A 24,280-nucleotide genomic window follows, 5' to 3' on the forward strand; every position below is an offset into this window, starting at 1 on the left:
AGGGATACAGTAAACCTGAAATGAAGCATCGGAATCTAAAACTGGACTCACAGGGAAGAATCAAATCATAGAAAGTTTGAGTGACAGTCCTCTTGTACTTAAGTCAGCATTGTGCCTTTTGAATTTAATTCCGATGCAATTTCTGTGTATCATCGTCAATAAGAAGGTGAAAGGTATACAGTAAACCTGAAGTGAAGCATCGGAATCTAAAACTGGACTCACAGGAGACGTTCAAAACATAGAAAGTGAGAGTGTCAGTCCTCTTTTTACTTAAGTCGGCATTGTGCCTTTTGTATTAAATTCCGAAGCAATTTCTGTGTTTCATCGTCAATAAGAAGGTACAAGGTATACAGTAAACTGGAAGAGAAGCATCGGAATCTAAAACTGGACTCACAGTAGAGGATCAAATCATAGAAAGTGAGAGTGTCAGTCCTCTTTTACTTAAGTCGGCATTGTGCCTTTTGTATTAAATTCCGATGCAATTTCTATGTTTCATCGTGAATAAGAAGGTCCAAGGGATACAGTAAACCGGAACTGAAGCATCGGAATCTAAAACTGGACTCACAGGAGAGGTTCAAATCATAGAAAGAGAGAGTGGCAGTCCTCCTTTACTTAAGTCGGCATTGTGCCTTTTGTATTAAATTCGGATGCAATTTCTATGTTTCATCGTCAATAGGAAAGTCCAAGGGATACAGTATACCTAAAGTGAAGCATCGGTATATAAAACTGGACTCACAGGAGAGGTACAAAACCATAGATAGTTAGAGTGTCAGTCCTCTTGTACTTAAGTCGGCATTGTGCCTTTTGTATTAAATTCGGATGTAATATCTGTATTTCATCGTCAATAAGAAGTTCCAAGTAATACAGTAAACCTGAAGTGAAGCATCGAAATCTAAAACTGGACTCACAGGAGAGGTTCAAATCATAGAAAGTGTGAGTGTCAGTCCTCTTGTACTTAAGTCGGAATTGTGCCTTTTGAATTTAATTCCGATGTTATTTCTGTGTTTCATCGTCAATAAGAAGGTGCAAGGTATACAGTAAACCTGAAGTGAAGCATCGGAATCCAAAACTGGACTCACAGTAGAGGTTCAAATCATAGGAAGGGAGAGTGTCAGTCCTCTTGTACTTAAGTCAGCATTGTGCCTATTGTATTATATTCGGATGCAGTTTCTGTGTTCCACCGTCAATAAGAAGGTGCAAGGTATACAGTAAACCTGAAGAGAAGCATCGGAATCTAAAACTGGACTCACAGGAGAGGTTCAAATCATAGAGAGTGAGAGTGTCAGTCCTCATGTTTTTAAGTCGTCATTGTGCCTTTTGTATTAAATTCGGATGCAATTTCGGTGTGTCATCGTCAATAAGAAGGTCCAAGGGATACAGTAAACCTGAAATGAAGCATCGGAATCTAAAACTGGACTCACAGGGAAGAATCAAATCATAGAAAGTTTGAGTGACAGTCCTCTTGTACTTAAGTCAGCATTGTGCCTTTTGAATTTAATTCCGATGCAATTTCTGTGTATCATCGTCAATAAGAAGGTGAAAGGTATACAGTAAACCTGAAGTGAAGCATCGGAATCTAAAACTGGACTCACAGGAGACGTTCAAAACATAGAAAGTGAGAGTGTCAGTCCTCTTTTTACTTAAGTCGGCATTGTGCCTTTTGTATTAAATTCCGAAGCAATTTCTGTGTTTCATCGTCAATAAGAAGGTACAAGGTATACAGTAAACTGGAAGAGAAGCATCGGAATCTAAAACTGGACTCACAGTAGAGGATCAAATCATAGAAAGTGAGAGTGTCAGTCCTCTTTTACTTAAGTCGGCATTGTGCCTTTTGTATTAAATTCCGATGCAATTTCTATGTTTCATCGTGAATAAGAAGGTCCAAGGGATACAGTAAACCGGAACTGAAGCATCGGAATCTAAAACTGGACTCACAGGAGAGGTTCAAATCATAGAAAGAGAGAGTGGCAGTCCTCCTTTACTTAAGTCGGCATTGTGCCTTTTGTATTAAATTCGGATGCAATTTCTATGTTTCATCGTCAATAGGAAAGTCCAAGGGATACAGTATACCTAAAGTGAAGCATCGGTATATAAAACTGGACTCACAGGAGAGGTACAAAACCATAGATAGTTAGAGTGTCAGTCCTCTTGTACTTAAGTCGGCATTGTGCCTTTTGTATTAAATTCGGATGTAATATCTGTATTTCATCGTCAATAAGAAGTTCCAAGTAATACAGTAAACCTGAAGTGAAGCATCGAAATCTAAAACTGGACTCACAGGAGAGGTTCAAATCATAGAAAGTGTGAGTGTCAGTCCTCTTGTACTTAAGTCGGAATTGTGCCTTTTGAATTTAATTCCGATGTTATTTCTGTGTTTCATCGTCAATAAGAAGGTGCAAGGTATACAGTAAACCTGAAGTGAAGCATCGGAATCCAAAACTGGACTCACAGGGGAGGTTCAAATCATAGAGGGTTAGAGTGTCAGTCCACTTGTACTTAAGTCGGCATTGTGCCTTTTGTATTAAATTCGGATGCAATTTCTGTATTTCGTCGTCAATAAGAAGGACCAAGGGATACAGTAAACCTGAAGTGAAGCATCGGAATCTAAAACTGCACTCACAGGAGATGTTCAAAACATAGAAAGTTAGAGTGTCAGTCCTCTTGTACTTAAGTCTTCATTGTACCTTTTGAATTTAATTCCGATGCAATTTTTGTGTTTCATCGTCAATAAGACGGTGCAAGGCATACAGTAAACCTGAAGTGAAGCATCGGAAACTAAAACTGGAATCACAGGAGAGGTTCAAATCATAGAAAGTGAGAGTGTCAGTCCTCTTATACTTAAGTCGGCAATGTGCTTTTTGTATTAAATTCCGATGCAATTTCTGTGTTTCATCGTCAATAAGATGGTGCAAGGTTTACAGTAAACCTGAAGTTAAGCATCGGAATCTAATACTGGACTCACAGGAAAGGTTCAAATCATAGAAAGTGAGTGTTTCAGTCCTCTTTTACTTATGTCGGTATTGTGCCTTTTGTATTAAATTCGGATGCTATTTCTGTGCTTCATCGTCAATAAGAAGGTCCAAGGTATACAGTAAACCTGAAGTGAAGCATCGGAATCTAAAACTGGACTCACAGGAGAGGTTCAAATCATAGAAAGTGAGAGTGTCAGTCCTCATGTATTTAGGTCGTCATTGTGCCTTTTGTAATAAATTCGGATGCATTTTCTGTGTGTCATCGCCAATTAGAAGGTCCAAGGGATACAGTAAACCTGAAATAAGCATCGGAATTTAAAACTGGACTCACAGGAGAGGTTCAAATCATAGAAAGTTAGAGTGTCAGTCCTCTTGTACTTAAGTCGGCATTGTGCCTTTTGAATTTAATTCCGATGCAATTTCTGTGTTTCATCGTCAATAAGAAAGTGCAAGGTATACAGTAAACCTGAAGTGAAGCATCGTAATCTAAAACTGGACTCACAGGAGAGGTTAAAATCACAGAAAGTGAGTGTGTCAGTCCTCTTTTACTTAAGTCGGCATTGTGCCTTTTTTTATTAACTCGGATGCAATTTCTGTGTTTCATCGTCAATAAGAAGGTCCAAGGGATACAGTAAACCTGAAGTGAAGCATCGGAATCTAAAACTAGACTCACAGGTGAGGTTCTAATCATAGAAAGTTAGAGTGTCAGTCCTCTTGTACTTAAGTCGGCATTGTGCCTTTTGTATTAAATTCGGATGCAAACTCTGTGTTTCATCGTCAATAAGAAGGTCCAGGGAATACAGTAAACCTGAAGTTAAGCATCGGAATCGAAAACTGTACTCATAGGAGAGGTTCAAATCATAGAAAGTGAGAGTGTCAGTCTTTATTTTACTTATGTCGGCATTGTGCCTTTTGTATTAAATTCCGATGCAATTTCTGTGTTTCATCGTCAATAAGAAGGTGCGAGGTATACAGTATACTTGAAGTTAAGCATCGGAATCTAAAACTGGACTCACAGGAGAGGTTCAAATCAAAAAAAGAGAGAGTGACAGTCCTCTTGTACTTAAGTCGGCATTGTGCCTTTTGTATTAAACTGAGATGGAATTTCTGTGTTTCATCGTCAATAAGAAGGTCCAAGGGATACAGTAAACCTGAAGTGAAGCATCGGAATCTAAAACTGGAATCACAGGAGAGGTTCAAATCATAGAAAGTGAGAGTGTCAGTCCTCTTGTACTTAAGTCGGCATTGTGCCTTTTGTATTAAATTCGGATGCAATTTCTGTGTTTCATCGTCAATAAGAAGGTCCAAGGGATACAGTAAACCTTTAGTGAAGCATCGATATCTAAAACCGGACTCACAGGAGTGGTTCAAATCATAGATAGCTAGAGTGTCAGTACTCTTGTACTGAAGTCGGCATTGTTTCTTTTGAATTTAATTCCGAAGCAATTTCTGTGTTTCATCGTCAATAAGAAGCTGCAAGGTATACAGTAAACCAGAAGTGAAGAAACGGAATCCAAAACTGGACTCACAGGAGAGGTTTAAATCATAGAGTGTTGGAGTGTCAGTCCTCTTTACTTAAGTCGGCATTGTGCCTTTTGAATTAAATTCCGATGCAATTTCTGTGTTTCATCGTCAATAAGAAGGTGCAAGGTATACAGTAAACCTGAAGTGAAGCATCGGAATCGAAAACTGGACACACAGGAGAGAGTGTCAGACCTCTTTTACTTAAGTCGGCATTGTGCCTTTTGTGTTAAATTCGAATGGAATTTCTGTATTTCATCGTCAATAAGAGGCTGCACGGTATACAGTAAACCTGAAGTGAAGCATCGGAATCTAAAACTGGACTCACAGGAGAGGTTCAAATCATAGAAAGAGAGAGTGGCAGTCCTCTTTTACTTAAGTCGGCATTGTGCCTTTTGTATTAAATTCGGATGCAATTTCTGTGTTTCATCGTCAATAAGAAGGTTCAAGGGATACAGTATACCTGAAGTGGAGCATCGGAATCTAAAACTGGAGTCACAGTAGAGGTTCCAATCATAGAAAGGGAGAGTGTCAGTCATCTTGTACTTAGGTCAGCATTGTGCCTATTGTATTAAATTCGGATGCAGTTTCTGTGTTCCACCGTCAATAAGAGGGCGCAAGGTATACAGTAAACCTGAAGAGAAGCATCGGAATCTAAAACTGGACTCACAGGGGAGGTTCAAATCATACAGAGTGAGAGTGTCACTCCTCTTGTTCTTAAGTCGGCATTGTGCCTTTTGTATTAAATTCGGATGCAATTTCTGTGTTTCATCGTCAATAAGAATGTCCAAATGATGATTTAAACTGGAAGTAAAGCATCGGAATCTAAAATTGGACTCACAGAAGAGGTTCAAATCATAGAAAGTGAGAGTGTTAGTCCTCTTGTACTGAAGTCGGCATTGTGCCTTTTGTATTAAATTCTGATGCAATTCCTGAGTTTCATCGTCAATAAGAAGTTGCAAGGTATACAGTAAACCTGAGGTGATGCATCGGAATCTAAAACTAGACTCACAGGAGAGGTTCAAATCATAGAAAGTGAGAGTGGCAGTCCTCTTTTACTTAAGTCGGCATTGTGCCTTTTGTATTAAATTCGGATGCAATTTATGTGTTTCATCGTCAATTGGAAAGTCCAAGGGATACAGTAAACCTGAAGTGAAGCATCGGAATCTAAAACTGGACTCACAGGAGAGGTTCAAATCATAGAACGTGAGAGTGTCAGTCCTCATGTATTTAAGTCGTCATTGTGCCTTTTGTATTAAATTCGGATGCAATTTCGGTGTGTCATCGTCAATAAGAAGGTCCAAGGGATACAGTAAACCTGAAATGAAGCATCGGAATCTAAAACTGGACTCACAGGGAAGGTTCAAATCATAGAAAGTTAGAGTGTCAGTCCTCTTGTACTTAAGTCAGCGTTGTGCCTTTTGAATTTAATTCCGATGCAATTTCTGTGTTTCATCGTCAATAAGAAGGTGCGAGGAATACAGTAAACCTGAAGTGAAGCATCGGAATCTAAAACTGGACTCTCAGGAGAGGTTCAAAACATAGAAAGTGAGAGTGTCAGTCCTCTTTTTACTTAAGTCGGCATTGTGCCTTTTGTATTAAATTCCGAAGCAATTTCTATGTTTCATCATCAATAAGAAGGTGCAAGGTAAACAGTAAAGTGGAAGTGAAGCATCGGAATCTAAAACTGGACTCACAGTAGAGGATCAAATAATAGAAAGAGAGAGTGTCAGTCCTCTTTTACTTAAGTCGGCACTGTGCCTTTTGTATTAAATTCCGATGCTATTTCTGTGTCGCATCGTCAATAAGAAGGTCCAAGGAATACAGTAAACCGGAACTGAAGCATCGGAATCTAAAACTGGACTCACAGTAGAGGATCAAATCATAGAAAGAGAGAGTGTCAGTCCTCTTTTACTTAAGTCGGCATTGTGCCTTTTGTATTAAATTCCGATGCAATTTCTGTGTTTCATCGTCAATAAGAAGGTGCAAGGTATACAGTAAACCTGAAGTGAAGCATCGGAATCTAAAACTGGACTCACAAGAGAGGTTCAAATTATAGATAGTGGGAGTGTCAGTCCTCTTGTACTTAAGTCGGCATTGTGCCTTTTGTATTAAATTCGGATGTAATTTCTGTATTTCATCGTCAATAAGAAGTTCCAAGGAATACAGTAAACCTGAAGTGAAGCATCGAAATCTAAAACTGGACTCACAGGAGAGGTTCAAATCATAGAAAGAGAGAGTGACAGTCCTCTTTTACTTAAGTCGGCATTGTGCCTTTGATTAAATTCGGACGGAATTTCTGTGTTTCATCGTCAATAAGAAAGTGCAAGGTATACAGTAAACCTGAAGTGAAGCATCTGAATCTAAAACTGGACTCACACGAGAGGTTCAAATCATAGAGAGTTAGAGTGTCAGTCCTCTTGTACTAAAGTCGGCATTGCGCCTTTTCTATAAAATTCGGATGGAATTTCTGTGTTTCATCGTCAATAAGACGGTGCAAGGTATACAGTAAACCTGAAGTGAAGCATCGGAATCTAAAACTGGACTCACAGGAGAGGTTCAAATCATAGAAAGAGAGAGTGACAGTCCTCTTTTACTTAAGTCGGCATTGTGCATATTGTATTAAATTCGGATGCAATTTCTGTGTTTCATCGTCAATAAGAAAGTCCAAGGGATACAGTATACCTGAAGTGGAGCATCGCAATCTAAAACTGGACTCACAGTAGAGGTTCAAATCATAGAAAGGGAGAGTGTCAGTCCTCTTGTACTTAAGTCAGCATTGTGCCTATTATATTAAATTCGGATGCAATTTCTGTGTTCCACCGTCAATAAGAAGGTGCAAGGTATACACTAAACCTGAAGAGAAGCATCGGAATCTAAAACTGGACTCACAGGAGAGGTTCAAATCATAGAAAGTGAGAGTGTCAGTCCTCTAGTTCTTAAGTCGGCATTGTGCCTTTTGTATTAAATTTGGATGCAATTTCTGTGTTTCATCGTCAATAAGAAGGTCCAAGGGATGCAGTAAATTTGAAGTAAAGCATCGGAATCTAAAACTGGACTCACAGGAGAGGTTCAAATCATAGAAAGTGAGAGTGTTAGTCCTCTTGTACTTAAGTCGGCATTGTGCCTTTTGTATTAAATTGCGAAGCAATTTCTGAGTTTCATCGTCAATAAGAAGTTGCAAGGTATACAGTAAACCTGAAGTGAAGCATCGGAATCTAAAACTGGACTCACAGGAGAAGTTCAAATCATAGAAAGTGAGAGTGGCAGTCCTCTTTTACTTAGGTCGGCATTGTGCCTTTTGTATTAAATTCGGATGCAATTTATGTGTTTCATCGTCAATTGGATGGTCCAAGGGATACAGTAAACCTGAAGTGAAGCATCGGAATCTAAAACTGGACTCACAGGAGAGGTTCAAATCATAGAAAGTGAGAGTGTCAGTCCTCATGTATTTAAGTCGTCATTGTGCCTTTTGTATTAAATTCGGATGCAATTTCGGTGTGTCATCGTCAATAAGAAGGTCCAAGGGATACAGTAAACCTGAAATGAAGCATCGGAATCTAAAACTGGACTCACAGGGAAGGTTCAAATCATAGAAAGTTAGAGTGTCAGTCCTCTTGTACTTAAGTCAGCATTGTGCCTTTTGAATTTAATTCCGATGCAATTTCTGTGTTTCATCGTCAATAAGAAGGTGCAAGGTTTACAGTAAACCTGAAGTGAAGCATCGGAATCTAAAACTGGACTCACAGGACAGGTTCAAAACATAGAAAGTGAGAGTGTCAGTCCTCTTTTTACTTAAGTCGGCATTGTGCCTTTTGTATTAAATTCCGAAGCAATTTCTGTGTTTCAACGTCAATAAGAAGGTGCAAGGTATACAGTAAACTGGAAGTGAAGCATCGGAATCTAAAACTGGACTCACAGTAGAGGATCAAATCATAGAAAGAGAGAGTGTCAGTCCTCTTTTACTTAAGTCGGCATTGTGCCTTTTGTATTAAATTCCGATGCAATTTCTGTGTTTCGTCGTCAATAAGAAGGTCCAAGGGATACAGTAAACCGGAACTGAAGCATCGGAATCTAAATCTGGACTCACAGGAGAGTTTCAAATCATAGAAAGAGAGAGTGGCAGTCCTCTTTTACTTTAGTCAGCATTGTGCCTTTTGTATTAAATTCGGATGCAATTTCTGTGTTTCATCGTCAATAAGAAGTTCCAAGGGATACAGTATTCCTGAAGTGAAGCATCGGTATATAAAACTGGACTCACAGGAGAGGTACAAAACCATAGATAGTTAGAGTGTTAGTCCTCTTGTACTTAAGTCGGCATTGTGCCTTTTGTATTAAATTCGGATGTAATTTCTGTATTTCATCGTCAATAAGAAGTTCCAAGGAATACAGTAAACCTGAAGTGAAGCATCGAAATCTAAAACTGGACTCACAGGAGAGGTTCAAATCATAGAAAGTGGGAGTGTCAGTCCTCTTGTACTTAAGTCGGAATTGTGCCTTTTGAATTTAATTCCGATGCAATTTCTGTGTTTCATCGTCAATAAGAAGGTGCAGGGTATACAGTAAACCTGAAGTGAAGCATCGGAATCCAAAACTGGACTCACAGGGGAGGTTCAAATCATAGAGAGTTAGAGTGTCAGTCCTCTTGTACTTAAGACGGCATTGTGCTTTTTGAATTTAATTCCGATGCAATTTTTGTGGTTCATCGTCAAAAAGAATGTGCAAGCTATACAGTAAACCTGAAGTGAAGCATCGGAATCTAAAACTGGACTCACAGGACACGTTCAAAGCATAGAAAGTTATGTGTCAGTCCCCTTGTACTTAAGTCGGCATTGTGCCTTTTGTATTAAATTCGGATGCAATTTCTGTATTTCATCGTCAATAAGAAGGACCAAGGGATACAGTAAACCTGAAGTGAAGCAATGGAATCTAAAACTGCACTCACAGGAGAGGTTCAAAACATAGAAAGTTAGAGTGTCAGTCCTCTTGTACTTAAGTCTTCATTGTACCTTTTGAATTTAATTCCGATGCAATTTTTGTGTTTCATCGTCAATAAGACGGTGCAAGGCATACAGTAAACCTGAAGTGAGCATCGGAAACTAAAACTGGAATCACAGGAGAGGTTCAAATCATAGATAGTGAGAGTGTCAGTCCTCTTGTACTTATGTCGGCAATGTACCTTTTGTATTAAATTCCGATGCAATTTCTGTGTTTCATCGTCAATAAGAAGGTGCAAGGTTTACAGTAAACCTGAAGTTAAGCATCGGAATCTAATACTGGACTCACAGGAAAGGTTCAAATCATAGAAAGTGAGAGTGTCAGTCCTCATGTATTTAGGTCGTCATTGTGCCTTTTGTATTAAATTCGGATGCAATTTCTGTGTGTCATTGCCAATTAGAAGGTCCAAGGGATACAGTAAACCTGAAATGAAGCATCGGAATTTAAAACTGGACTCACAGGAGAGGTTCAAATCATAGAAAGTTAGAGTGTCAGTCCTCTTGTACTTAAGTCGGCATTGTGCCTTTTGAATTTAATTCCGATGCAATTTCTGTGTTTCATCGTCAATAAGAAGGTGCAAGGTATACAGTAAACCTGAAGTGAAGCATCGTAATCTAAAACTGGACTCACAGGAGAGGTTCAAATCTCAGAAAGTGAGTGTGTCAGTCCTCTTTTACTTAAGTCGGCATTGTGCCTTTTTTTATTAACTCGGATGCAATTTATGTGTTTCATCGTCAATAAGAAGGTCCAAGGGATACAGTAAACCTGAAGTGAAGCATCGGAATCTAAAACTAGACTCACAGGTGAGGTTCTAATCATAGAAAGTTAGAGTGTCAGTCCTCTTGTACTTAAGTCGGCCTTGTGCCTTTTGTATTAAATTCGGATGCAATTTCTGTATTTCATCGTCAATAAGAAGGACCAAGGGATACAGTAAACCTGAAGTGAAGCAATGGAATCTAAAACTGCACTCACAGGAGAGGTTCAAAACATAGTAAGTTAGAGTGTCAGTCCTCTTGTACTTAAGTCTTCATTGTACCTTTTGAATTTAATTCCGATGCAATTTTTGTGTTTCATCGTCAATAAGACGGTGCAAGGCATACAGTAAACCTGAAGTGAGCATCGGAAACTAAAACTGGAATCACAGGAGAGGTTCAAATCATAGATAGTGAGAGTGTCAGTCCTCTTGTTCTTATGTCGGCAATGTGCCTTTTGTATTAAATTCCGATGCAATTTCTGTGTTTCATCGTCAATAAGAAGGTGCAAGGTTTACAGTAAACCTGAAGTTAAGCATCGGAATCTAATACTGGACTCACAGGAAAGGTTCAAATCATAGAAAGTGAGAGTGTCAGTCCTCATGTATTTAGGTCGTCATTGTGCCTTTTGTATTAAATTCGGATGCAATTTCTGTGTGTCATTGCCAATTAGAAGGTCCAAGGGATACAGTAAACCTGAAATGAAGCATCGGAATTTAAAACTGGACTCACAGGAGAGGTTCAAATCATAGAAAGTTAGAGTGTCAGTCCTCTTGTACTTAAGTCGGCATTGTGCCTTTTGAATTTAATTCCGATGCAATTTCTGTGTTTCATCGTCAATAAGATGGTGCAAGGTATACAGTAAACCTGAAGTGAAGCATCGTAAACTAAAACTGGACTCACAGGAGAGGTTCAAATCTCAGAAAGTGAGTGTGTCAGTCCTCTTTTACTTAAGTCGGCATTGTGCCTTTTTTTATTAACTCGGATGCAATTTATGTGTTTCATCGTCAATAAGAAGGTCCAAGGGATACAGTAAACCTGAAGTGAAGCATCGGAATCTAAAACTAGACTCACAGGTGAGGTTCTAATCATAGAAAGTTAGAGTGTCAGTCCTCTTGTACTTAAGTCGGCCTTGTGCCTTTTGTATTAAATTCGGATGCAAACTCTGTGTTTCATCGTCAATAAGAAGGTCCAGGGAATACAGTAAACCTGAAGTTAAGCATCGGAATCTAAAACTGGACTCATAGGAGAGGTTCAAATCATAGAAAGTGAGAGTGTCAGTCCTCATTTTGCTTAAGTCGGCATTGTGCCTTTTGTATTAATTTCCGATGCAATTTCTGGGTTACATCGTTAATAAGAAGGTGCGAGGTATACAGTAAACCTGAAGTTAAGCATCGGAATCTAAAACTGGACTCACAGGAGAGGTTCAAATCATAGAAAGAGAGAGTGACAGTCCTCTTTTACTTAAGTCGGCATTGTGCCTTTTGTATTAAATTCAGATGGAATTTCTGTGTTTCATCGTCAATAAGAAGGTGCAAGGTATACAGTAAACCTGATGTGAAGCATCGGAATCTAAAACTGGACTCACAGGAGAGGTTCAAATAGTAGAAAGTTAGAGTGTCAGTCCTCTTGTACTTAAGTCGGCATTGTGCGTTTGTATTAAAATCGGATGCAATTTCTGTATTTCATCGTCAATAAGAAGATCAAGGTGATACAGTAAACCTGAAGTGAAGCATCAGAATCAAAAACTGGATTCACAGGAGCGGTTCAAATCATAGAAAGTTAGAGTGTCAGTCCACTTGTACTTAAGTCTGCATTGTACCTTTTGAATTTAATTCCGATGCAATTTTTGTGCTTCATCGTCAATAAGACGGTGCAAGGTATACAGTAAACCTGAAGTGAAGCATCGGAATCTAAAACTGGAATCGCAGGAGAGGTTCAAATCATAGAAAGTGAGAGTGTCAGTCCTCTTGTACTTAAGTCGGCATTGTGCCTTTTGTATTAAATTCGGATGCAATTTCTGTGTTTCATCGTCAATAAGAAGGTCCAATGGATACAGTAAACCTTTAGTGAAGCATCGGAATATAAAACCGGACTCACAGGAGTGCTTCAAATCATAGATAGCTAGAGTGTCAGTACTCTTGTACTGAAGTCGGCATTGTTTCTTTTGAATTTAATTCCGATGCAATTTCTGTGTTTCATCGTCAATAAGAAGCTGCAAGGTATACAGTAAACCAGAAGTGAAGCATCGGAATCTAAAACTGGACTCACAGGAGAGGTTCAAATCATAGAGTGTTGGAGTGTCAGTCCTCTTTACTTCAGTCGGCATTGTGCCTTTTGAATTTAATTCCGATGCAATTTCTGTGTTTCATCGTCAATAAGAAGGTGCAAGGTATACAGTAAACCTGAAGTGAAGCATCGGAATCGAAAACTGGACACACAGGAGAGGTTCAAATCATAGAAAAGAGAGTGTCAGACCTCTTTTACTTAAGTCGGCATTGTGCCTTTTGTATTAAATTCGGATGCAATTTCTGTGTTTCATCGTCAATAATATGATCCAAGGGATACAGTAAACCGGAAGTGAAGCATTGGAATCTAAAACTGGACTCACAGGAGAGGTTCAAATCATAGAAAGAGAGAGTGTCAGTCCTCTTTTACTTAAGTCAGCATTGAGCCTTTTGTATTAAATTCGGATGCAATTTCTGTGTTTCATCGTCAATAAGAAGGTGCAAGGTATACAGTAAACCTGACGTGAAGCATCGGAATCTAAAACTGGAATCACAGGAGAGGTTCAAATTATAGATAGTGAGAGTGTCAGTCCTCTTGTACTTAAGTCGGCATTGTGCCTTTTGTATTAAATTCGGATGCAATTTCTGGGTTTCATCGTCAATAAGAAGGTCCAAGGGATACAGTAAACCTTTAGTGAAGCATCGGAATCTAAAACCGGACTCACAGGAGTGGTTCAAATCATAGATAGCTAGAGTGTCAGTACTCTTGTACTGAAGTCGGCATTGTTTCTTTTGAATTTAATTCCGATGCAATTTCTGTGTTTCATCGTCAATAAGAAGCTGCAAGGTATACAGTAAACCAGAAGTGAAGCATCGGAATCTAAAACTGGACTCACAGGAGAGGTTCCAAACATAGAGTGTTGGAGTGTCAGTCCTCTTTACTTAAGTCGGCATTGTGCCTTTTGAATTTAATTCCGATGCAATTTCTGTGTTTCATCGTCAATAAGAAGGTGCAAGGTATGCAGTAAACCTGAAGTGAAGCATCGGAATCGAAAACTGGACACACAGGAGAGGTTCAAATCATAAAAAGAGAGAGTGTCAGACCTCTTTTACTTAAGTCGGCATTGTGCCTTTTGTATTAAATTCGAATGCAATTTCTGTATGTCATCGTCAATAAGAAGGTCCAAGTGATACAGTAAACCTGAAGTGAAGCATCGGAATCTAAAACTGGACTCACAGGAGAGTTTCAAATCATAGAAAGAGAGAGTGTCAGTTCTCTTTTACTTAAGTCGGCATTGTGCCTTTTATATTAAATTCCGATGCAATTTCCGTGTTTCATCGTCAATAATATGATCCAAGGGATACAGTAAACCTGAAGTGAAGCATCGGAATCTAAAACTGGACTCACAGGAGAGGTTCAAATCATAGAAAGTGGGAGTGTCAGTCCTCTTGTACTTAAGTCGGAATTGTGCCTTTTGAATTTAATTCCGATGCAATTTCTGTGTTTCATCGTCAATAAGAAGGTGCAAGGTATACAGTAAACCTGAAGTGAAGCATCGGAATCTAAAACTGGACTCACAGGAGAATTTCAAATCATAGAAAGTGGGAGTGTCAGTCCTCTTGTACTTAAGTCGGCATTGTGCCTTTTGTATTAAATTCGGATGTAATTTCTGTATTTCATCGTCAATAAGAAGTTCCAAGGAATACAGTAAACCTGAAGTGAAGCATCGAAATCTAAAACTGGACTCACAGGAGAGGTTCAAATCATAGAAAGAGAGAAAGACAGTTCTATTTTACTTAAGTCGGCATTGTGCCTTTGTTATTAAATTCGGACATAATTTCTGTGTTTCATCGTCAATAAGAAGGTGCAAGGTATACAGTAAACCTGAAGTGAAGCATCTGAATCTAAAACTGGACTCACAGGAGAAGTTCAAATCATAGAGAGTTAGAGTGTCAGTCCTCTTGTACTACAGTCGGCATTGTGCCTTTTGTATTAAATTCGGATGGAATTTCTGTGTTCCACCGTCAATAAGAAGGTGCAAGGTATACAGTAAACCTGAAGAGAAGCATCGGAATCTAAAACTGGACTCACAGGAGAGGTTCAAATCATAGAAAGTGAAAGTGTCAGTCCTCTTGTTCTTAAGTCGGCATTGTGCCTTTTGTATTAAATTCGGATGCAATTTATGTGTTTCATCGTCAATTGGAAGGTCCAAGGGATACAGTAAACCTGAAATGAAGCATCGGAATCTAAAACTGGACTCACAGGGAAGGTTCAAATCATAGAAAGTTAGAGTGTCAGTCCTCTTGTACTTAAGTCAGCATTGTGCCTTTTGTATTAAATTCAGATGCAATTTCTGTGTTTCATCGTCAATAAGAAGGTCCAAGGGATGCAGTAAATTAGAAGTAAAGCATCGGAATCTGAAACTGGACTCACAGGAGAGGTTCAAATCATAGAAATTGAGAGTGTTAGTCCTCTTGTGCTTAAGTCGGCATTGTGCCTTTTGTATTAAATTGCGATGCAATTTCTGAGTTTCATCGTCAATAAGAAGTTGCAAGGTATACAGTAAACCTGAAGTGAAGCATCGGAATCTAAAACTGGACTCACAGGAGAGGTTCAAATCATAGAAAGTGAGAGTGGCAGTCCTCTTTTACTTAAGTCGGCATTGTGCCTTTTGTATTAATTTCGGATGCAATTTATGTGTTTCATCGTCAATTGGAAGGTCCACGGGATACCGTAAACCTGAAGTGAAGCATCGGAATCTAAAACTGGACTCACAGGAGAGGTTCAAATCATAGAAAGTGAGAGTGTCAGTCCTCATGTATTTAAGTCGTCATTGTGCCTTTTGTATTAAATTCGGATGCAATTTCGGTGTGTCATCGTCAATAAGAAGGTCCAAGGGATACAGTAAACCTGAAATGAAGCATCGGAATCTAAAACTGGACTCACAGGGAAGGTTCAAATCATAGAAAGTTAGAGTGTCAGTCCTCTTGTACTTAAGTCAGCATTGTGCCTTTTGAATTTAATTCCGATGCAATTTCTGTGTTTCATCGTCAATAAGAAGGGCCAAGGGATACAGTAAACCTGAAATGAAGCATCGGAATTTAAAACTGGACTCACAGGGAAGGTTCAAATCATAGAAAGTTAGATGGTCAGTCCTCTTGTACTTAAGTCAGCATTGTGCCTTTTGAATTCAATTCCGATGCAATTTCCGTGTTTCATCGTCAATAAGAAGGTGCAAGGTATACAGTAAACCTGAAGTGAAGCATCGGAATCTAAAACTGGACTCACAGGAGAGGTTCAAAACATAGAGAGTGAGAGTGTCAGTCCTCTTTTTACTTAAGTCGGCATTGTGCCTTTTGTATTAAATTCCGAAGCAATTTCTGTGTTTCAACGTCAATAAGAAGGTGCAAGGTATACAGTAAACTGGAAGTGAAGCTTCGGAATCTAAAACTGGACTCACAGTAGAGGATCAAATCATAGAAAGCGAGAGTGTCAGTCCTCTTTTACTTAAGTCGGCATTGTGCCTTTTGTATTAAATTCCGATGCAATTTCTGTGTTTCATCGTCAATAAGAAGGTCCAAGGGATACAGTAAACCTGAAGTGAAGCATTGGAATCTAAATCTGGACTCACAGGAGAGGTTCAAATCATAGAAGGAGAGAGTGGCAGTCCTCTTTTACTTAAGTCGGCATTGTGCCTTTTGTATTAAATTCGGATGCAATTTCTGTGTTTCATCGTCAATAATGTGATCCAAGCGATACACTAAACCGGAAGTGAAGCATCGGAATCTAAAACTGGACTCACAGGAGAGGTTCAAATCATAGAAAGTGAGAGTGTTAGTCCTCTTGTACTTAAGTCGGCATTGTGCCTTTTGTATTAAATTGCGATGCAATTTCTGAGTTTCATCGTCAATAAGAAGGTGCAAGGTATACAGTAAACCTGAAGTGAGCATCGGAATCTAAAACTGGACTCACAGGAGAAGTTCAAATCATAGAAAGTGAGAGTGGCAGTCCTCTTTTACTTAAGTCGGCATTGTGCCTTTTGTATTAATTTCGGATGCAATTTATGTGTTTCATCGTCAATTGGAAGGTCCAAGGGATACAGTAAACCTGAAGTGAAGCATCGGAATCTAAAACTGGACTCACAGGAGAAGTTCAAATCATAGAAAGTGAGAGTGTCAGTCCTCAAGTATTTAAGTCGTCATTGTGCCTTTTGTATTAAATTCGGATGAAATTTCGGTGTGTCATCGTCAATAGGAAGGGCCAAGGGATACAGTAAACCTGAAATGAAGCATCGGAATCTAAAACTGGACTCACAGGGAAGGTTCAAATCATAGAAAGTTAGAGTGTCAGTCCTCTCGTACTTAAGTCAGCATTGTGCTTTTTGAATTTAATTCCGATGCAATTTCTGTGTTTCATCGTCAATAAGAAGGTGCAAGGTATACAGTAAACCTGAAGTGAGCATCGGAATCTAAAACTGGACTCACAGGAGAGGTTCAAATCATAGAAAGTGAGAGTGTTAGTCCTCTTGTACTTAAGTCGGCATTGTGCCTTTTGTATTTAATTGCGATGCAATTTCTGAGTTTCATCGTCAATAAGAAGTTGCAAGGTATACAGTAAACCTGAAGTGAAGCATCGGAATCTAAAACTGGACTCACAGGAGAGGTTCAAATCATAGAAAGTGAGAGTGGCAGTCCTCTTTTACTTAAGTCGGCATTGTGCCTTTTGTATTAATTTCGGATGCAATTTATGTGTTTCATCGTCAATTGGAAGGTCCACGGGATACCGTAAACCTGAAGTGAAGCATCGGAATCTTAAACTGGACTCACAGGAGAGGTTCAAATCATAGAAAGTGAGAGTGTCAGTCCTCAAGTATTTAAGTCGTCTTGGTGCCTCTTGTATTAAATTCGGATGCAATTTCGGTGTGTCATCGTCAATAAGAAGGGCCAAGGGATACAGTAAACCTGAAATGAAGCATCGGAATCTAAAACTGGACTCACAGGGAAGGTTCAAATCATAGAAAGTTAGAGTGTCAGTCCTCTTGTACTTAAGTCAGCATTGTGCCTTTTGAATTCAATTCCGATGCAATTTCTGTGTTTCATCGTCAATAAGAAGGTGCAAGGTATACAGTAAACCTGACGTGAAGCATCGGAATCTAAAACTGGACTCACAGGAGAGGTTCAAAACATAGAAAGTGTGTCAGTCCTCTTTTTACTTAAGTCGGCATTGTGCCTTTTGTATTAAATTCCGAAGCAATTTCTGTGTTTCATCGTCAATAAGAAGGTGCAAGGTACACAGTAATCTGGAAGTGAAGCATCGGAATCTAAAACTGGACTCACAGTAGAGGATCAAGTCATAGAAAGAGAGAGTGTCAGTCCTCTTGTACTTAAGTCGGCATTGTGCCTTTTGAATTTAATTCCGATGCAATTTCTGTGTTTCATCGTCAATAAGAAGGTGCAAGGTATACAGTAAACCTGAAGTGAAGCATCGTAATCTAAAACTGGACTCACAGGAGAGGTTCAAATCACAGAAAGTGAGTGTGTCAGTCCTCTTTTACTTAAGTCGGCATTGTGCCTTTTTTTATTAACTCGGATGCAATTTCTGTGTTTCATCGTCAATAAGAAGGTCCAAGGGATACAGTAAACCTGAAGTGAAGCATCGGAATCTAAAACTAGACTCACAGGTGAGGTTCTAATCATAGAAAGTTAGAGTGTCAGTCCTCTTGTACTTAAGTCGGCAATTTGCCTTTTGTATTAAATTCGGATGCAAACTCTGTGTTTCATCGTCAATAAGAAGGTCCAGGGAATACAGTAAACCTGAAGTTAAGCATCGGAATCTAAAACTGGACTCACAGGAGAATTTCAAATCATAGAAAGTGGGAGTGTCAGTCCTCTTGTACTTAAGTCGGCATTGTGCCTTTTGTATTAAATTCGGATGTAATTTCTGTATTTCATCGTCAATAAGAAGTTCCAAGGAATACAGTAAACCTGAAGTGAAGCATCGAAATCTAAAACTGGACTCACAGGAGAGGTTCAAATCATAGAAAGAGAGAAAGACAGTTCTATTTTACTTAAGTCGGCATTGTGCCTTTGTTTTTAAATTCGGACAGAATTTCTGTGTTTCATCGTCAATAAGATGGTGCAAGGTATACAGTAAACCTGAAGTGAAGCATCTGAATCTAAAACTCGACTCACAGGAGAAGTTCAAATCATAGAGAGTTAGAGTGTCAGTCCTCTTGTACTACAGTCGGCATTGTGCCTTTTGTATTAAATTCGGATGGAATTTCTGTGTTCCACCGTCAATAAGAAGGTGCAAGGTATACAGTAAACCTGAAGAGAAGCATCGGAATCTAAAACTGGACTCACAGGAGAGGTTCAAATCATAGAAAGTGAAAGTGTCAGTCCTCTTGTTCTTAAGTCGGCATTGTGCCTTTTGTATTAAATTCGGATGCAATTTATGTGTTTCATCGTCAATTGGAAGGTCCAAGGGATACAGTAAACCTGAAATGAAGCATCGGAATCTAAAACTGGACTCACAGGGAAGGTTCAAATCATAGAAAGTTAGAGTGTCAGTCCTCTTGTACTTAAGTCAGCATTGTGCCTTTTGTATTAAATTCAGATGCAATTTCTGTGTTTCATCGTCAATAAGAAGGTCCAAGGGATGCAGTAAATTAGAAGTAAAGCATCGGAATCTGAAACTGGACTCACAGGAGACGTTCAAATCATAGAAATTGAGAGTGTTAGTCCTCTTGTGCTTAAGTCGGCATTGTGCCTTTTGTATTAAATTGCGATACAATTTCTGAGTTTCATCGTCAATAAGAAGTTGCAAGGTATACAGTAAACCTGAAGTGAAGCATCGGAATCTAAAACTGGACTCACAGGAGAGGTTCAAATCATAGAAAGTGAGAGTGGCAGTCCTCTTTTACTTAAGTCGGCATTGTGCATTTTGTATTCAATTCGGATGCAATTTATGTGTTTCATCGTCAATTGGAAGGTCCAAGGGATACAGTAAACCTGAAGTGAAGCATCGGAATCTAAAACTGGACTCACAGGAGAGGTTCAAATCATAGAAAGTGAGAGTGTCAGTCCTCATGTATTTAAGTCGTCATTGTGCCTTTTGTATTAAATTCGGATGCAATTTCGGTGTGTCATCGTCAATAAGAAGGTCCAAGGGATACAGTAAACCTGAAATGAAGCATCGGAATCTAAAACTGGACTCACAGGGAAGGTTCAAATCATAGAAAGTTAGAGTGTCAGTCCTCTTGTACTTAAGTCAGCATTGTGCCTTTTGAATTTAATTCCGATGCAATTTCTGTGTTTCATCGTCAATAAGAAGGGCCAAGGGATACAGTAAACCTGAAATGAAGCATCGGAATTTAAAACTGGACTCACAGGGAAGGTTCAAATCATAGAAAGTTAGATGGTCAGTCCTCTTGTACTTAAGTCAGCATTGTGCCTTTTGAATTCAATTCCGATGCAATTTCCGTGTTTCATCGTCAATAAGAAGGTGCAAGGTATACAGTAAACCTGAAGTGAAGCATCGGAATCTAAAACTGGACTCACAGGAGAGGTTCAAAACATAGAAAGTGAGAGTGTCAGTCCTCTTTTTACTTAAGTCGGCATTGTGCCTTTTCTATTAAATTCCGAAGCAATTTCTGTGTTTCAACGTCAATAAGAAGGTGCAAGGTATACAGTAAACTGGAAGTGAAGCTTCGGAATCTAAAACTGGACTCACAGTAGAGGATCAAATCATAGAAAGCGAGAGTGTCAGTCCTCTTTTACTTAAGTCGGCATTGTGCCTTTTGTATTAAATTCCGATGCAATTTCTGTGTTTCATCGTCAATAAGAAGGTCCAAGGGATACAGTAAACCTGAAGTGAAGCATTGGAATCTAAATCTGGACTCACAGGAGAGGTTCAAATCATAGAAGGAGAGAGTGGCAGTCCTCTTTTACTTAAGTCGGCATTGTGCCTTTTGTATTAAATTCGGATGCAATTTCTGTGTTTCATCGTCAATAATGTGATCCAAGCGATACACTAAACCGGAAGTGAAGCATCGGAATCTAAAACTGGACTCACAGGAGAGGTTCAAATCATAGAAAGTGAGAGTGTTAGTCCTCTTGTACTTAAGTCGGCATTGTGCCTTTTGTATTAAATTGCGATGCAATTTCTGAGTTTCATCGTCAATAAGAAGGTGCAAGGTATACAGTAAACCTGAAGTGAGCATCGGAATCTAAAACTGGACTCACAGGAGAAGTTCAAATCATAGAAAGTGAGAGTGGCAGTCCTCTTTTACTTAAGTCGGCATTGTGCCTTTTGTATTAATTTCGGATGCAATTTATGTGTTTCATCGTCAATTGGAAGGTCCAAGGGATACAGTAAACCTGAAGTGAAGCATCGGAATCTAAAACTGGACTCACAGGAGAAGTTCAAATCATAGAAAGTGAGAGTGTCAGTCCTCAAGTATTTAAGTCGTCATTGTGCCTTTTGTATTAAATTCGGATGAAATTTCGGTGTGTCATCGTCAATAGGAAGGGCCAAGGGATACAGTAAACCTGAAATGAAGCATCGGAATCTAAAACTGGACTCACAGGGAAGGTTCAAATCATAGAAAGTTAGAGTGTCAGTCCTCTCGTACTTAAGTCAGCATTGTGCCTTTTGAATTTAATTCCGATGCAATTTCTGTGTTTCATCGTCAATAAGAAGGTGCAAGGTATACAGTAAACCGGAAGTGAAGCATCAGAATCTAAAACTGGACTCACAGGGAAGATTCAAATCATAGAAAGTTAGAGTGTCAGTCCTCTTGTACTTAAGTCAGCATTGTGCCTTTTGAATTTAATTCCGATGCAATTTCTGTGTTTCATCGTCAATAAGAAGGTGCAAGGTATACAGTAAACCTGAAGTGAGCATCGGAATCTAAAACTGGACTCACAGGAGAGGTTCAAATCATAGAAAGTGAGAGTGTTAGTCCTCTTGTACTTAAGTCGGCATTGTGCCTTTTGTATTTAATTGCGATGCAATTTCTGAGTTTCATCGTCAATAAGAAGTTGCAAGGTATACAGTAAACCTGAAGTGAAGCATCGGAATCTAAAACTGGACTCACAGGAGAGGTTCAAATCATAGAAAGTGAGAGTGGCAGTCCTCTTTTACTTAAGTCGGCATTGTGCCTTTTGTATTAATTTCGGATGCAATTTATGTGTTTCATCGTCAATTGGAAGGTCCACGGGATACCGTAAACCTGAAGTGAAGCATCGGAATCTTAAACTGGACTCACAGGAGAGGTTCAAATCATAGAAAGTGAGAGTGTCAGTCCTCAAGTATTTAAGTCGTCTTGGTGCCTTTTGTATTAAATTCGGATGCAATTTCGGTGTGTCATCGTCAATAAGAAGGGCCAAGGGATACAGTAAACCTGAAATGAAGCATCGGAATCTAAAACTGGACTCACAGGGAAGGTTCAAATCATAGAAAGTTAGAGTGTCAGTCCTCTTGTACTTAAGTCAGCATTGTGCCTTTTGAATTCAATTCCGATGCAATTTCTGTGTTTCATCGTCAATAAGAAGGTGCAAGGTATACAGTAAACCTGACGTGAAGCATCGGAATCTAAAACTGGACTCACAGGAGAGGTTCAAAACATAGAAAGTGTGTCAGTCCTCTTTTTACTTAAGTCGGCATTGTGCCTTTTGTATTAAATTCCGAAGCAATTTCTGTGTTTCATCGTCAATAAGAAGGTGCAAGGTACACAGTAATCTGGAAGTGAAGCATCGGAATCTAAAACTGGACTCACAGTAGAGGATCAAGTCATAGAAAGAGAGAGTGTCAGTCCTCTTGTACTTAAGTCGGCATTGTGCCTTTTGAATTTAATACCGATGCAATTTCTGTGTTTCATCGTCAATAAGAAGGTGCAAGGTATACAGTAAACCTGAAGTGAAGCATCGTAATCTAAAACTGGACTCACAGGAGAGGTTCAAATCACAGAAAGTGAGTGTGTCAGTCCTCTTTTACTTAAGTCGGCATTGTGCCTTTTTTTATTAACTCGGATGCAATTTCTGTGTTTCATCGTCAATAAGAAGGTCCAAGGGATACAGTAAACCTGAAGTGAAGCATCGGAATCTAAAACTAGACTCACAGGTGAGGTTCTAATCATAGAAAGTTAGAGTGTCAGTCCTCTTGTACTTAAGTCGGCATTGTGCCTTTTGTATTAAATTCGGATGCAAACTCTGTGTTTCATCGTCAATAAGAAGGTCCAGGGAATACAGTAAACCTGAAGTTAAGCATCGGAATCTAAAACTGGACTCATAGGAGAGGTTCAAATCATAGAAAGTGAGAGTGTCAGTCCTCATTTTGCTTAAGTCGGCATTGTGTCTTTTGTATTAATTTCCGATGCAATTTCTGGGTTACATCGTCAATAAGAAGGTGCGAGGTATGCAGTAAACCTGAAGTTAAGCATCGGAATCTAAAACTGGACTCACAGGAGAGGTTCAAATCATAGAAAGAGAGAGTGACAGTCCTCTTTTACTTAAGTCGGCATTGTGCCTTTTGTATTAAATTCAGATGGAATTTCTGTGTTTCATCGTCAATAAGAAGGTGCAAGGTACACAGTAAACTGGAAGTGAAGCATCGGAATCTAAAACTGGACTCACAGTAGAGGATCAAATCATAGAAAGGGAGAGTGACAGTCCTCTTTTACTTAAGTCGGCATTGTGCCTTTTGTAAGAAATTCAGATGGAATTTCTGTGTTTCATCGTCAATATGAAGGTGCAAGGTATACAGTAAACCTGATGTGAAGCATCGGAATCTAAAACTGGACTAACAGGAGTGGTTCAAATAGTAGAAAGTTAGAGTGTCAGTCCTCTTGTACTTAAGTCGGCATTGTGCGTTTGTATTAAAATCGGATGCAATTTCTGTATTTCATCGTCAATAAGAAGATCAAGGTGATACAGTAAACCTGAAGTGAAGCATCAGAATCAAAAACTGGATTCACAGGAGAGGTTCCAATCATAGAGTGTTGGAGTGTCAGTCCTCTTTACTTAAGTCGGCATTGTGCCTTTTGAATTTAATTCCGATGCAATTTCTGTGTTTCATCGTCAATAAGAAGGTGCAAGGTATACAGTAAACCTGAAGTGAAGCATCGGAATCGAAAACTGGACACACAGGAGAGGTTCAAATCATAGAAAAGAGAGTGTCAGACCTCTTTTACTTAAGTCGGCATTGTGCCTTTTGTATTAAATTCGGATGCAATTTCTGTGTTTCATCGTCAATAATATGATCCAAGGGATACAGTAAACCGGAAGTGAAGCATCGGAATCTAAAACTGGACTCACAGGAGAGGTTCAAATCATAGAAAGAGAGAGTGTCAGTCTTCTTTTACTTAAGTCAGCATTGAGCGTCTTGTATTTAATTGCGATGCAATTTCTGTGTTTCATCGTCAATAAGAAGGTGCAAGGTATACAGTAAACCTGACGTGAAGCATCGGAATCTAAAACTGGAATCACAGGAGAGGTTCAAATTATAGATAGTGAGAGTGTCAGTCCTCTTGTACTTAAGTCGGCATTGTGCCTTTTGTATTAAATTCGGATGCAATTTTTGGGTTTCATCGTCAATAAGATGGTCCAAGGGATACAGTAAACCTTTAGTGAAGCATCGGAATCTAAAACCGGACTCACAGGAGTGGTTTAAATCATAGATAGCTAGAGTGTCAGTACTCTTGTACTGAAGTCGGCATTGTTTCTTTTGAATTTAATTCCGATGCAATTTCTGTGTTTCATCGTCAATAAGAAGCTGCAAGGTATACAGTAAACCAGAAGTGAAGCATCG

Source organism: Schistocerca serialis, unplaced genomic scaffold, assembly GCF_023864345.2.
Source record: "Schistocerca serialis cubense isolate TAMUIC-IGC-003099 unplaced genomic scaffold, iqSchSeri2.2 HiC_scaffold_1393, whole genome shotgun sequence".
In the NCBI taxonomy this organism is placed as follows: domain Eukaryota; kingdom Metazoa; phylum Arthropoda; class Insecta; order Orthoptera; family Acrididae; genus Schistocerca; species Schistocerca serialis.